At 40.3% G+C, this 14529-nt stretch overlaps 1 protein-coding gene across 1 annotated transcript in view; it reads right to left on the bottom strand.

Annotated features, from left to right (window-relative positions):
• The window catches only part of pvrl2l (PVR cell adhesion molecule related 2 like), a 313868-nt gene that overhangs the window by 87316 nt on the left and 212023 nt on the right, over positions 1-14529 (bottom strand). The gene's annotated exons all lie outside the window — the stretch shown is intronic.

Below are 14529 nucleotides of genomic sequence, written 5' to 3'. Positions count from 1 at the left end.
AAATCCATGCCGCTGTGGTCAGCACTCTTAACATGTGGTCAGCTGAGGCGGCCCTCATTAATCAGTTTTAATAATAAAATGAATCAGTATTGATTTTGGGGACTCTGGCGCTGGTATTTCTTGGTATCAGATTGAAACCAACCCTGCAGCGCTGCCCGTCCCTTGTAAACTCTATCTTGCGACAACAGAGAGTAAAATGTTTGTAGCGGTGATAACTTTCCACAGTTGTAAAAGGCGGTCTCGTAGTATTTCAAACCGCCGTGCAGGTTTTGCTGTCTGATAAAAACTTTACATTCATGAATCTATTTCTCAAACTGGACAGGATTGTATTTTATTCTCTCACAACACCCACATACCCTCGCTTTTTTTTTTTTTTTAATACAGTGTTATTTTTGTTCCAAACAGAGTCAGTTGGAGTGGTTTCAAGAGCGATCCAGATCATCTCTGCAAACTGCATCTATTGTAAAAGGAAACAACATGTGGAGGCTGGAGGACAAGAGGGATGCTGGGAAACTGAGCTTCCATCTATACTAAAATATAACAAAGAGGGCTTATATGGATAAAAATGGAGTGAATGAAAAAGCACACAGTAGAAGAAAATCAGAACTGCCAGACTGGCCCCCCGCCGTAGAGGATGGCGCCTCCGCAGGTCAGCCAGGTTACATCGAGGGTGTTCGAATTTGTGGGAAAATGTCCTGAGGAGTGAGGACATGTCAGCAGCGCTGATAAAAACCATCATCACCCAGTCATCGCCTTCACTGCTGAGTCGAGAGGCAGAGAGGAGAAGCCCTGAGGAGGTGAAGGAAAAGTACGTCCGGGCTGTAAAGCAACACCTGCCAAGTTGGTAAATTCTCAGATATCGACCAAGACCTTTATTTACTTCAGCTGAAGGTCCAGGTCTCTGCTAGACACCGGCTCTTTCTCATGTGTATATACTGGAATTTTGAACCTTGAACACACACAGTGAGCTGTAGTGCTGACTGCGACAGTTTGAAGCTCTGATCTTTGCATTACAGTTGAGCCATCTTGGTTTTTGGAGTGTTGGATGAGAGGACGGAGCTGGGGAGGATCTCCTGATTGCTTTATCGATTATTTTACTCTAAATGGACCCATAGCTTACAAAATGAACATCATGCTGTACTGAGGAAGACTTGAAAGTAGCGATTGAGACCATAAACTCATTAGGAAACTGTTTACTGAGGTAATGAATCAAGAGAGGAGTCATTTTCTCATAAGCATTAACATTTAATCAGACGTTCCCCTGCTGGTCATTAGAAATAATGCAGGTTTAAGGCACGGGAGCTCTGTCAATATCTTATAGAGATTGTTGTACGATTAGTTTTGGTGATGTGAGAGTCTAAAAAGTTATCCTGATGACTTCGATTGTAAACGAACACAGTCTCAGTCTGATCTGCTCCTCGTTACTGTGTTCATTTGCTCTTTTTTGTTGTTTGTTTGTTGTTAACGCAGACTCAACACTTCCTCCGTCTGTTTCACATTTAAGCACTTCCAGCAATTCAGGGAACATAATCTCCTTCATTCCCTGGAAGCAATCTACTGTGAAACAGATACAGGAAGTGTTGATTTTCATCAACAGCAGCTTAACGGCAAGAAACAAACAGCACGAGAAAATCTGTTGGAGTTAAATTAACTGTGAATTAAAAAAAAACCAACTAATTCAGAGCAATGGCAACGACAATGTTGTTGATGTAAATAATTCAGTGGAAATTCAAAGAGATTATGATGAATGTACGACGTCGGTACAGCTGATGGATGATGTACAGGGACTTCTCTCCTTCCTCCCCCTGTATGAACTACCGACCGCTGGAGCCCTCTGCCTGTATTTGAAAAGCAGCTTTTTATTTGACAATTTACAAAAGCACATCTGAGGACAGAGTGCAGACAATGACATGCTGTAAATACCAAGTAAAAATAAGGTCACACTGGGATGAAGGGAGCCAAAAAAAAAAGGAAAAGCAGAGAAAACGAAAAGGTGGCAAGGTTTGATCCCTCTAACAGCCCACAACCTGTTAACACATCCTTTTTGAAAGACACTAAACGCCTACGTCCCACCTCTTTGTAATCAGCAAAATATCTGAAACGTATGCATGGAGGGGGAGAGCGTGTGAACATGTGAGGAGTGTGCTGATGTTAAATCCTCAGTGAATCAGGCGGTTCACCCTGCAGGCAAAGCGACATGGCAGAGACCTCCACACGCTTGTGTTTCCACAGTCGTGAGTGGGTTCCCAGAAGAAAAACAGCTCGTGAAATCCAATTTTTTTTTCTCTCTGTCGCCCTCTCTTCACCTCTCCTCATTCAGGCTCGATCGCTGCAGCTCGAACACACACGACCAGGTTTGAAAGCTTCCACGGCACGCAGAGTTCATATTAACACATGCAGACGATCATAAAGCAAGAAGATAAATAAGATGAAGTTAATGCACGCCTACACTTGGAGCTGAATATAAAAAACCTCCGTGCACGTTCGCAGCACTGATGCGAAGTCGTGTGTTATCATTTTAACTTCGGTGTCTCCGTGAAAAAACAATCGAGGCCAGACAGCGATGCAGCTGAGTAAAATGAGCAGAGACACTAAGATTTACCCTCCAGTGAAAGCCTCAGAGGCAGGCGGTTTAAAAGGCTCTCATGGGTTTAGTTGTTTCTCATGTGGATTCTTCTTCTGTTTGTTTTCTCCTATGACTATAATTGGCCTTTTATTGTGCGAGCTGAGCTAAACTCAAACTGACAACGGCGCAGTTTTGCAGAGGGAACGGACCTGTGGCTGTTAAAGCTGCAGACCTCGACTAACCTCTCCCTCAATTTATGCCTCCGCTGTCGGGTAAAAGGCGGACATCTGCAATTTATATTTTTCAGGCGAGAGAAAGAGATTGTTTATCTTTCCGTCTTTTGTTCGTTAAGTAAATCACAGACGAGGGTTTTAACAAGGCCGTGGAGCTCTGCCAAACACAGCACAGCGTTGTGGATGTCCGCGCAGATAATAAAATCATCACAACGGCGGCTTTTTTTCTTTTTTCACTTCAATTAAGATACGAGCAAAAGTTGTTGAAGTTTCTCCTCATTTTAATCAGGTGACGCCTACTCATGCGTGACTGAAGGCACCAAATTAAAACACATCACTGTGAATTTTCCAGGGGACAGCAGGTATCAGAGTCAGACTCGATGAAAAGTGACACCCACACGTTTAATGATTGACGGCAGAAAATTAAAACTAGTCGCTGTGCTTTACAAAGAACTTATGTGAGCAGGTAAAAGGTTAAAAAAATAGTGGATATGCTGGTGTTTAATATCTCTAAACTCTGTAGTCAGGTTTTATGTTGCATCAAACTGTCATCCTGGTGGCGTTTGAAGAGTTTAGTCCCGTCATTCAGTCCTGATGAACACTGACTGTCAACCTTTAAATACAGTACTCTGACAAGGCATTACATTTTAATGTATCAGCTTTTTAATGGAAGAGATATTCTCTTTCTTAAAACCCAAATCCTCACGAGAGCTAACCTGATTAAGAATTACAGCAACATCACAACCCAGAGTTTTACCTCCACCATTGAGGTTATGTTTTTGTTTTGTCAGCAGGATTTCACAAAAACTACAGACCAGATTTCAATGAACAACATTGTTACAGCCGACGAGGCTGCCAAACGGCCGACAACAGTTGGAGTCACACCACTGGATATTTTACAGGACACCTGAGTCAGTAGTAGTCAGTCAGTAGAAAAGTCAACCTAAACAAACATAAAGTTGCAACATAAAGAATCATTCAGTTCCAACTTAACTGTGGTTTTGTAGAAACGTATTTTGCTAAGCTTTATTCTGGTGAGAGAGTTGTGTTGTTTCTCAGGGATTAATATCAGGCATATTTAGATGGCTGGTATCTATGAGTGGGTACAATTAGATGTAGATCCTCGACCTGATGAGCTGTAAAATATGGCTGAGCGGTTATGTGTGGTTGCCATGTAGAGTGATTGAGGGCTAATGAGTTTGATATTAGTTACAGGCACACAAACCAAGATGTCTTTGTGCCTTAACTTAACCAAACAATTGGATAATGACTTTTGAAGAAGGAGGAGGACTTAAAGGAGAATGTCGCCTACTTTTCACACTTTTATTCCTGTTGCCCGGGTTAAGTTCAGTTCAGTGCTTTTGAAGCTGACACTATTTCAGAAAGAGAGAGAGCCGAGACAAATCCATGTGATATACGGTACATGTGAGGTGACGAGAATGCACAGCAAAAATCAGCTGCAGGGCTGAAAAACTTTCTGCAGTTATAAGATCCAACTTCAGCTCGCTTTCACACGGTACAGTCACACAATGGCTGCAGGGATGAGTCTTATTCAGCTACAAAAATATCGAGTGTATTGACAAAATGTGCCTTATTATTTACTGAGCGATCACAAAAGAGACGAGAGTTAGTTTAAAAATGTAAAAATAAAATTATGAACTCCAATGAGGGCTGGAAAGTGATTTCTGAAAGCCACACATATGCTCATCATGACAAAATATTTTCTTTTCAACCTGTGACGACTAAAAACAAAACAGTCTTCACCGTGATCCGAATGAAGAAATTAAACAGAAAACAAAGTGTGTTCATCATGTTATACTTACAGTAATGACTCCATTTATAATATTATTATTATACAGTAATCATTACGTGATTACATAACTGTAATTAAGATAATCATTAAACTGTGTTTACTCGATTGGAGTCTCAACAGAAAAAATGACTATTAGTGTGCATGTTAATGTGCTCATTAAATTTATAAAGGCGTTTGTCAATATGGACTTTCTGCATGTCTTTGTGTGTGTGTGTGGTGTGTGTACTTATGTAAGAGGTTTGTATTCGACAGAGTTTAGAAATCCAATCATCGGTGTTGTCATGGTAATAAAGACTTACGTTACAAATCTTGTTTTTGTATCAGTTTCAACAGGAAGAAAAACAAATCGCAGCAGTTAATTAGCAGCTTTTTCCGACACTGCATGTCAATGAACCATCAGATAACCTTCTTCTTCTTCTTCTTCTTCTTCTTCTTCTTCTTCTTCTTCTTCGACATCCATTGTGTGTCAGGTGGATCTGGGATGAGTTCTCTCTTGACCCCAATAATAACCCTTTATCCTGACTGTAATTAACTTAAGAGCGGGTCTGCATCGAGCTTTCCAGGAGCAGTTCAAGACGCAGTATGTAATTTCTGCTTCTTTGTGTCTCTGAATCAAAACAACAGTGAAAGACAGGGTTTGATGACACTCTGGAGAAGCGTGGGATCATGGGAGTTTTTGTCTTCATTGTTAAAGAGCAGCACTTGCCGATCTACAACTGAACAATACCAACAAAAGTAAACACTCTGTGACGCATCATCTGATGAACTGACCAAATGAACAACTTTTTATCTCATAATTATGACTTTATCTCATATTTATGACTTTTTATGTCATAATTTTAATTTTCAAAGCTCATAATCAACAAAGTTGCTTTGTGTTAAATACCGGATTTCTCTGGTTCTTTGTGATCAGTTTTTTTGTTGACATCGTTCATCACAGGCACAATACTGATACAGAGTAGTTCATCTATGGTGTGGAAAGTCCCTCCCCCACCCATCCCCACCCACAGAGTGCCCTCCTGAACACCCTTTAACTCCCCACAGCCTCTACTGATACCAAACATTTCAAACTTTACCACTGGAGCATTGATTTCTTGGCAACTGAGATCATTAGGTTGGAAATCTGAGATGCTGCATGTCTTCAGAGGACTTTGCTTTGTTGATCCTCGCTGTGGATAGTTCAAGCATCACTATATCATGAAAACAGGCTAACCTCTGATAGAATTTTCTTGGTTGCACTTATGTTCCTGCACGATTTTCCTCTGTTTTTCAAACAAGTTCAACTTCGAGTCATCATTAAAAACAGGGAAATTGGATCTATAGGGATTGGATGTCCAATCATGGGCAGATATTACTGATTTTATCCCAGTTTTAATGCACTTTTCCACATCCCCAGACCATTTGTAAGAAAGTTTTAATTTGTTCAGGCTGAAAGCAAGAGCAGATGAAGTTGGCTTCAGTGATCTGTTTCCTTTCAGGGGTTGATTATGTCCGATGGCATATGTTTTAATCAACTGGTGGTTGAGGTTCATAAAAACATTAAAAGATATTGTCCCAAACAATCCCAATCAATCAAGTTAACCTCAGAGGTCCAGTCTTCTTCCAGTTCTCTCACTATTGGAAGTTCTCCAACAAATGCATCCGTTAAATTGCCAGAAATTCAAGAAGGGGAAATCAGAGATCCTATTAATGACTGGGAGTGCCTCCCCATGGAGCTCCATAGCATTTACGGGCTGAGCGTAAACGTAGATCAAGGAAAAGGGAAGTCATTGGGCTGTCAGAGCAAGCTCTTAGGTCCTCAAAGCTTAATAGACCCTTTCAATTAAATATGTGACCAAGAGAATAAATACCTTTCTCGCTCCATTGCTTACAAACGAGGCTCTTACTTCCAGATAGCATGTTGTGCCATAATGGGGTCTGGTAATGCCACTAGCCTTGGATAAGTTATCGTAATGGTGTTGAGGATCAAAGGCTAACATATACTTGTTTAGACTGAGACCTAAGAGAGCGAGGTCCAGTCTGTATGATCGATGTGGAGAAATCCAAAGTTTAAGCCCTTGACCAGATGATTGCTACTTTAGGGGAGGTGACAAGGACTTGGGGACTAGCTTGAGATCAAATGTTTTGTAAATTTGCATTTTCTTATGAATTCTATATCTGTTTGGTTTGGTTTAGGCAAGAAATGACTTGTTTAGGTCAGGAAAACACTGCAGATATAATAATTAACTGTTGACAGAGACAGCAGTCTCCTGAATGAAAGTCCTGTGCGTGTTTGACTGATCCGTCCACCTCAGCCTCCTCCATACGCTGACTTTCTTGCTTTTTCAACGACTTCACTTGACTTTTTCACTTACTGATGTGATAACTGCGTCCTCTAGAGGTCTCTGCCTAACAAACAATGAACAATATGGGTCATAATAAGCTGCTTTCCCTACTTTCGCTAGCGATATTACAGCTGACAGCTGAGTTTGAGTCACACCAGTGGATATTCTCGGGGACACCTGGAGACATTTCGAGCCATTTTTGCGGCGTCAAAGCTTGGTGTTTTTCAGGGGAAGTTGGACCTTCCTCATCCAAAGCTCATATTTAAGTATTTTCCCTTGCGTTCCTCACTGGTAGGCACACAGGAAATGAAAGTGTGAGATATTTACCGACAACAGGACTCTGAAAGATGACAGTTGAAAAGAACCAATTAACATGTAGCTTCTTGTAAACCACTCGAACAGTGTGCAGCTAAATATACACTGCTGCTGCACTGGGGCTCTAACCACAGAGGACAACGTAAATGATGTACCATTACACAAACAAAACATAATCTTTCTCAGCTCGGAGCAAGCATCCACCTACACACATCAATTATGCTTCTCTTTGTCTTGCTGTTTTTACTCAGGTTGAGACATTGTCATAGCTCATTAACTCTGGAGACTTTTTCTTTTTTCTTATTGTAATATAAGTGACATCATCTTTTCTATTTTTAGCATGCAGTAAACTTTTTAGAAATTAACCCGATATCAGTGTGATATCGATCCAAGGTAATAGAGGTGACGTGGGCACGACGGTGCGGCTGAAAACTGAAATATAATGGAAGGGAATCGTAAAAGCTCTGGCTGAGCAGCCTTCACCCTTTGAAAAGCTGTCTCTGATACACAAGATTTCTTTACAAGCTAATGCATATGATCAGAGAAGAAAACACAAGGTGAAACAAAGTGGCATCTGCAAGGACAGTCATCAACAGCGTGAGAGACGGAAGTCGTGCTGAGTGCTACAAAAAGTGTTTTAGAAAAGATAATGGCAGATCGTTTGTAGCAGAACATAAAGGGCTGTTTACAAGTGCAGAGAAAAACACGTCAAGATAACGATTATATGATTAAAACTGAGTTTAAGGCGTATTGAAATCATTTCCTAAACTGCAGGCACTGTTGAAGTTTCCTGCGTACCCTCTGGTGTTTGTCAAGTGTGTATACTTTTGGGAAAAGACCCAACAGCTTTTATATGTCAAAGCCAGCAGACACGTCAAAATCACTGCGGCAACAACATGAAGTAAATTGTTAAAATACAGGAACAAAAAAAAAAAATCCCACTGCACTGAAATGAAATTGAGTAAGAAGGGAAGATCATAGAAAATATTTGGCTGCGGCAACAGCGAGGAATGGAAGAGATTAGAGGATTATACCTTCCTGGATGTTACTGATGGATCAAAGATGTGCATACAAAAAAAGGTAAGCCTTTCAGAAATGAAGAATGCTTATTATTCCTCATTGATGCACATTTATTCATTTTTATGGGATTTCAGAGGGTGTCTGCTAACAAAGGCTCGTGAAACAGACTCAAATACATTGTGCAGAGGAGAAAACCTGCAGTATATGTAACAAACATAATGCAGTAAATGAGTTTGTTATGGGTCAGTCCAAGTTCAGACACACAGAGGACATCAACTTTAAAGTGTAGCATGACAGGACGAGCTGCAGGACCGACCCATCAGAACACACTGACAATAAAAGGTGCCTCTTTAAACATTAACAATGGTGAGAGCACATTAACTCGAGCACTGTGAGGACAATTTTAAGGTATTTAAGATAAGTGTCTCCATTTTATGCTCCTTTATACTGACTGCGCCACCATTCAGAGGGAAATATTGTACTTTAACTCCGCTGCACTAAAATAAAAAGAATATTTAATAAGCTTATGAAATCGCAGCAGTGCCTCGTTGGAGCCTCTTGTCAGATGTGTTTATGATGTGTTATTATAACCAATAAAGAGACATTTCCCCTCTAAATTCAAGTCCCAAACAGGTGAAATAATCCAATAGTTCTCAAAAAGAGCAAACATTAGAGGAAATCCCCCAAATGAATATAAAGTTATGAAGCAGAATGTGTCTTTTTCCTTCCCACTCGGTCGCATAGCGGTAGTTTCTCTGACAAATTGAGTGCTTTAGTTTTCTCCATACTGTATAATATTTGAATGCAGGACTAACTTGTAACCTGTATTTCTACATTATTGGATTGGTACTTTTACCTTCGACAACTTAAAGGTCGACTCCACCAAGTTAATACCTTGTGTGTGTTTACAGATCTTGAGGAATACTATCGCATATGCTGCAAAAAAAATAAATAAATAAGTAGTTTAAAGCTTTTATGTGGCTCCAGAGGAAGCTGAATGCAATCTGGTTAATTGCCTCCAATGATGTCAATCAGTTGCATTGTGGGTAATGTAGCCCTCCACTGGTCTAGCATTGCACTCCTATAACAGAGCTGGACTTTCTTCGGACTCCTTGCAGTGTCACCTACCACCTTTTTTATTCCTCATATTTTTTTTCCCTTTTCAGATCTTGCCGCCTACATTACCCACAATGCAACTTAGCCACCAAGTGACATCATTGGATGATATTTATCTCATTACATGCAGCTTCTTCTGGAGCCACTTTATACTACTTTTTTCCCCCAATTTACAGTAGTACTCCTGAAGACCTGTCAACACACTTTAAAGTGTAAAATTGGTGGAGTTACCCTTTAATTAGGTCAATCCAAACTGTCTCTCCAGTTCAATGCATCTGTTTACTTCTTAGCTGCTAAGAAACCCAACTATCACATTATATTAAACATTCATGCTGTGCACCCAAACATGTTTTAAACCAACAAGACTTTATTTTAAACTTAGTAGAGATCCTAATCTCTCAGAAGAAAAAACAAATACTGTGAAAGCTCTGAATCGCTGCTCCTGTCTCTGATCTTTTTTTGCGACTCAATTATGTGGTGTGGAGCTCATTGTTGGCTGTTTTCCTTGTTGGAAAAACAATGAAACCAATCACAGCTTTGCAGATGGGAATAAAAATGCGGATGTCATCTTCACGTGCCAGAGGCAGAAAAGTGGCACGGAGAAATTTGCCAAATGGTACGAGAGGGGATGAGATTATCACAGCTACAGAAATAACATCTCAGAAGATTTGGCATTTTTCTTCAATCAACGTGATAAATGTTAACCGCTTTTAGCAACTGCTACCTCGTCTGTATCGACTGAAAATAACAGAGATGTCACTGCTGAGTGGTTTGGAGAAAAACACCTCAGTTTCACACAGAAAATGACGGTGAGGAAATAATACAAACTATGTTAAAACGACTGTGTGTCTCGGGTTTGAGTGCTCCGTGCACGATATAGCTGGAACAAGATAGAAAAGATATCAATCATGATGAAATAAGGTCATCTTTCCAACCTTCAGGCAACTAATTTGAGGACATTAACTGATTTCAATTGGAAGTTGACCTTTCGTCGTGAAAAGTACAGATGGAGACGAAACACTCCAGGAAGTGACGATCTACACGCTGCAGGTTCGTCTGTGCCGCCTTCATTTAGACATAAATCTCCGTCATCCTTCTGTGAAGCTACTCCGCCGTTTCCCACCATGCATCAAATCCCCTGGTGTCTTATCTTAAAACCCAATTTCCTATTGTTTACCGTCACATCAGTGCCACTCACACCATCAAAGTCCGTACTATAAACTCAGAACCAATTTCTTTATAAATCCGTCCCGCCTTAATAACGCTCAAATACAAAAATAATATGACGGGGGCGAAGCTGAAAAGATATGAAATGAAAAAAGAAGGAGAAGATAAGAAAAGGGAAAACAATGAAATCACACGCCTCTGCAGTAAGCAGCATGATTGATTGATACAGAAAGCTTTCATTCAGCTGTTCAGGTGGTGACAGCTGAGGTGGAGGCGTCGGTGGCACCATGTTTATATGCATGGTTTGATGGGTAAGTTTCACCTCAAACGTACCCATTAAACTCCTTTAATTACAACTAAAACTCTTTCTTTGCTTCGTCCGGAGTCAAATCACCCGGGATGATAACCGCGACCGGGTCTGATCACAAAGTACAGGTTGTATACGACTGCAAAGACTGCTCCTAATATTGTCTCCCAGGCCTCTTTGGATGTTTCAGGTTAGCTGAGCTCCATTGTGATATTGTTATGAAAGGCTGCTAATCCTACTGAGAATAAACATCCCAGTCAGCAGCTTAAGCTACTTTCAGGAGAATGTTTTGGTCGTTGCAGTCCACAATGGCACAGACCCAAAGAAACAAAGGGCTGATAATGAGAAAGAAATCTGGTAAACTAAAGACAACATGCCACCTTCCTGTCGAGACAAAGACAAAACAAAGGAACATTTGGACCTTTATTTGACACCGAGCAGAAAAAAGGCTGTATTGTTGCCTCTAAGTTCAGTTTGAAGGAAAAAATCTTCAAAATATTGCTCAAACATCTGGTGAGTAGGATTTTATATGCTGAATGCAAAGATGGAAAATGCCTCTTGGGTCGCAGGGTGATTTTTATTTACAATACTGTGAGCAAGGCTGAACAGCACTGCTGTATCCAGGTCTAAATAGTAGATTCATGTTCCTACAGTAGCCCAGAGCAGACAAACCAAGCACTGGCTCTGGAGAGGGCCTTCCGCGTTGTTTATGTTTTCAGCAACCCTTAGCGGTGGGTGAGACGAGGGGTGTTTAGTTGGTTGCAATGTGCAACATCACCATTGAGGTGAAAAAGTAAAAGGGAGCCTATGCAACTTTAAAATAAAGCATCTTCTAGCATCTAGCTTGTCTGCAGACAGATGTTATCCTGTCAATATTTATTTATTTATTTATTTATAAAATATGAACATACATTTTTATTTATAATTTATAATACACTAGTTTATGGTAAAAATGCTGTTTAGGGCTGCAGTACTGTGAGGGACCACAGGCACAAATTGGCAGCGAAGTTAAGGAAAAACAGAAACTTCAGTGTTTGACTCTAATCGATAAATAAAAATGTTTAGCATAAGAAGTGAAAGGGAGCAGGTTTTTCTCCTGAGGTGCAACTGAGACCGAGCTGCATGCAAGAAACGAAAACAACCTGGAGAGAAAGAGCAGAAAGGATTACAGTGATTACCTCTTTCAGCAGGAAGTGAAAATTGGTGCACTCAGCGAGCATGTTGTGGAGCACTTTTTATTTCAGTCGTTGAATACAGTTGTTGTTTGTGAGAGCAAGAAAAATGTAGAGTCTCTTGTCAGATGAGCAAATACAAATCATAAGAGTTTGTGAGTATCATATTCAGTCACGGTGCTGTATAATCAAGAGGACAAAACAAAAGACCATCACACTCGGCATGCTGAATTTGTTATGACTCGTTTTGATGCACTATTACAGTGAGCACTGACAATGGGACTGCAGTTGATGCTGCTAATGATGAGGCTACAGTTTATCCTTCTCCTTTGTCTTGCATTCATACGTCGTGTATGACAGCTGATTGACAGTCCTCGCCTGCACCTTCTCTGACGACATGAACGACCATATTTACCCAATTTGTGTACAACTGTCTTTTTCCCCTCCCTGTTGATGTGTCAGACAGATCAAACCTGTCTCGACAATACCTGTCCAAAGCTCCGTAACATGGCTGAAAGAAGGCCCGACAAGAAAAGTGGAAAATCAAAAGAAAGCAGAAAATTGGATAAAGTTGCTTCAACAGTTGCAATATCCCAACCTGAACCTGCAGGTGTCCACACCAGACAGACTGTGACGCTGACAACTTCAGCTTGTCCAACAAGCATTTAACCACATTTGTGTGTAAAGCGAACATGTAGGGAAGTCATGTGGCTACCGATGATTGTTAGAGCTTTATTTGTTTGCATAAAGATAAAAAAAAACAACCTGACATAAAAGTTTCTGACTTTAAAGTCACCGCGACTGACCCTCGCCCAGTGGTCAGAACACACAATAATTGTCGGACACATATTTATCTCTTCCGACGCCGTCTTGCTACGGATGACAGCTGCTCGACCGCGTCCATGGAATAATTTCTTCCTTGAACCGAAATCAAAAAGGACGTTTAAACCCCTGCAGACAGAGACCAGAGCCGTCTTTCATCTGCAGAACAGATGGAGAGAAGAGGAGCGAGCGATGAAAACTAAGAGAAGACGAAAGAGCGAAAAAACGAGCTCAGGAATCTTGTTCTCGTTAACGCGAGAGAGGAGGTGTGTGGAGTAGCATGAAAGATAACGAGGTTTTTTTAGTTTGTGTGTTTGAAAAAAGAGGGAGAGAGAGAGGTGGTATGAAAGAGGGAATAATGAGGAGGGAGACAGAAAGAGGTGGCTTGAGAGACAAGCAGAGGAGTCGCAGTAAAAGCATCTTTAATGCAGACTGCAATGCAGAGCTCCGCTTTGAGGTGTGAGCTTGTGTGATGATGAGGTGAGCGTCTCACAGCGCAGCCTCCTTTAACCTCAAGTGCCTTCAAATAAAGAGTTTAAGGCATCCATAAACACAACACGGCCAGGTCAAACCAAAAGTGGAATCTGCCATATTAACCCTGCAGCACGTATCGTATTATAGCGGCGTAGAAAGTTATTGGATATATGTCAGAATATATTACAGCTCATTCAGAAGGCAGCAGAATGCTCCATCAGTACAAAAAAGGCCCAGCGACTGCTCAACAGAATCATGACTGCTCAACAAAATCATGACTGCTGTGCTGGGATTAGCTCGTCGTTGACATCTGGACAGCAGGACCAAACTTTCCCCCCTAACGTTAACCTGCCACCACGCTAACATCTGCTTATTTACACTAAAACTGGAGCAGATGGGGATGTTAGTAGGTTTGCAGATATCGGTTATAAACTTATAAAAGTAGTTTGACGATTAAAAAATCTGACCTGATGAGTAAATTATTCATCATTATATCAAATTTTTGGGCATTTTAGAAAAACTTGACCTTAAATCTCCAACCTGTCATTGTTTTAAACTGCTTTATTAACATTTTACATAACTATATACTATATTTGCATTTTATATTTAATTATTTTCAATGTTTTAATAAATTATCTGCCATAAGTGCAAAGTTTTTGATCTCACATTTAACTGTATGTTACTTTACATTTCATAATTCATATATTTTTTTTATCAAATTATCCAACGTATAGTTTTTTAAATGTTTTTTAATGTTTTTACCAGCCAAATGTGGGACTGCCTTTTGTTTTTCAGTATATCTTCTTGCTGTTTTTTGTATCCTTTTCTTAGATTTGTGTTTTTGACTGATGTCATCAAAAACGGGAGTCAATCCTCAAATGATCTCTCAAATATAAATATTTATTATAAGTTATTGCAGCTCATCCTGAGAGGGACACGGGCAGAAACAAAATTATTATCAGCCATTAGATTAGAAGTCGTGTTTGTACAGAAGTGTTTTGTTTGTCTCATCCGTCTCTGGAGGAACATCTTTGTGTCTAACACACGACACACGCACTAACCAAAATATATGTAGCTACCTGAAATCTATTAGTCAATATTTCCAAAAACAAGATTACTCTCTCCACATGAACACTGAGCATTTTGGGATGACTCATAACTTCTTGCATAATGTGTTTTCAATGCATGCCAGCAATCATT

This window comes from Pagrus major, chromosome 16, assembly GCF_040436345.1.
Source record: "Pagrus major chromosome 16, Pma_NU_1.0".
Classification (NCBI taxonomy): Eukaryota; Metazoa; Chordata; class Actinopteri; order Spariformes; family Sparidae; genus Pagrus; species Pagrus major.
Note: the sequence above shows the minus strand (reverse complement) of the source record. Positions and strands in the feature narration are given on the sequence as shown.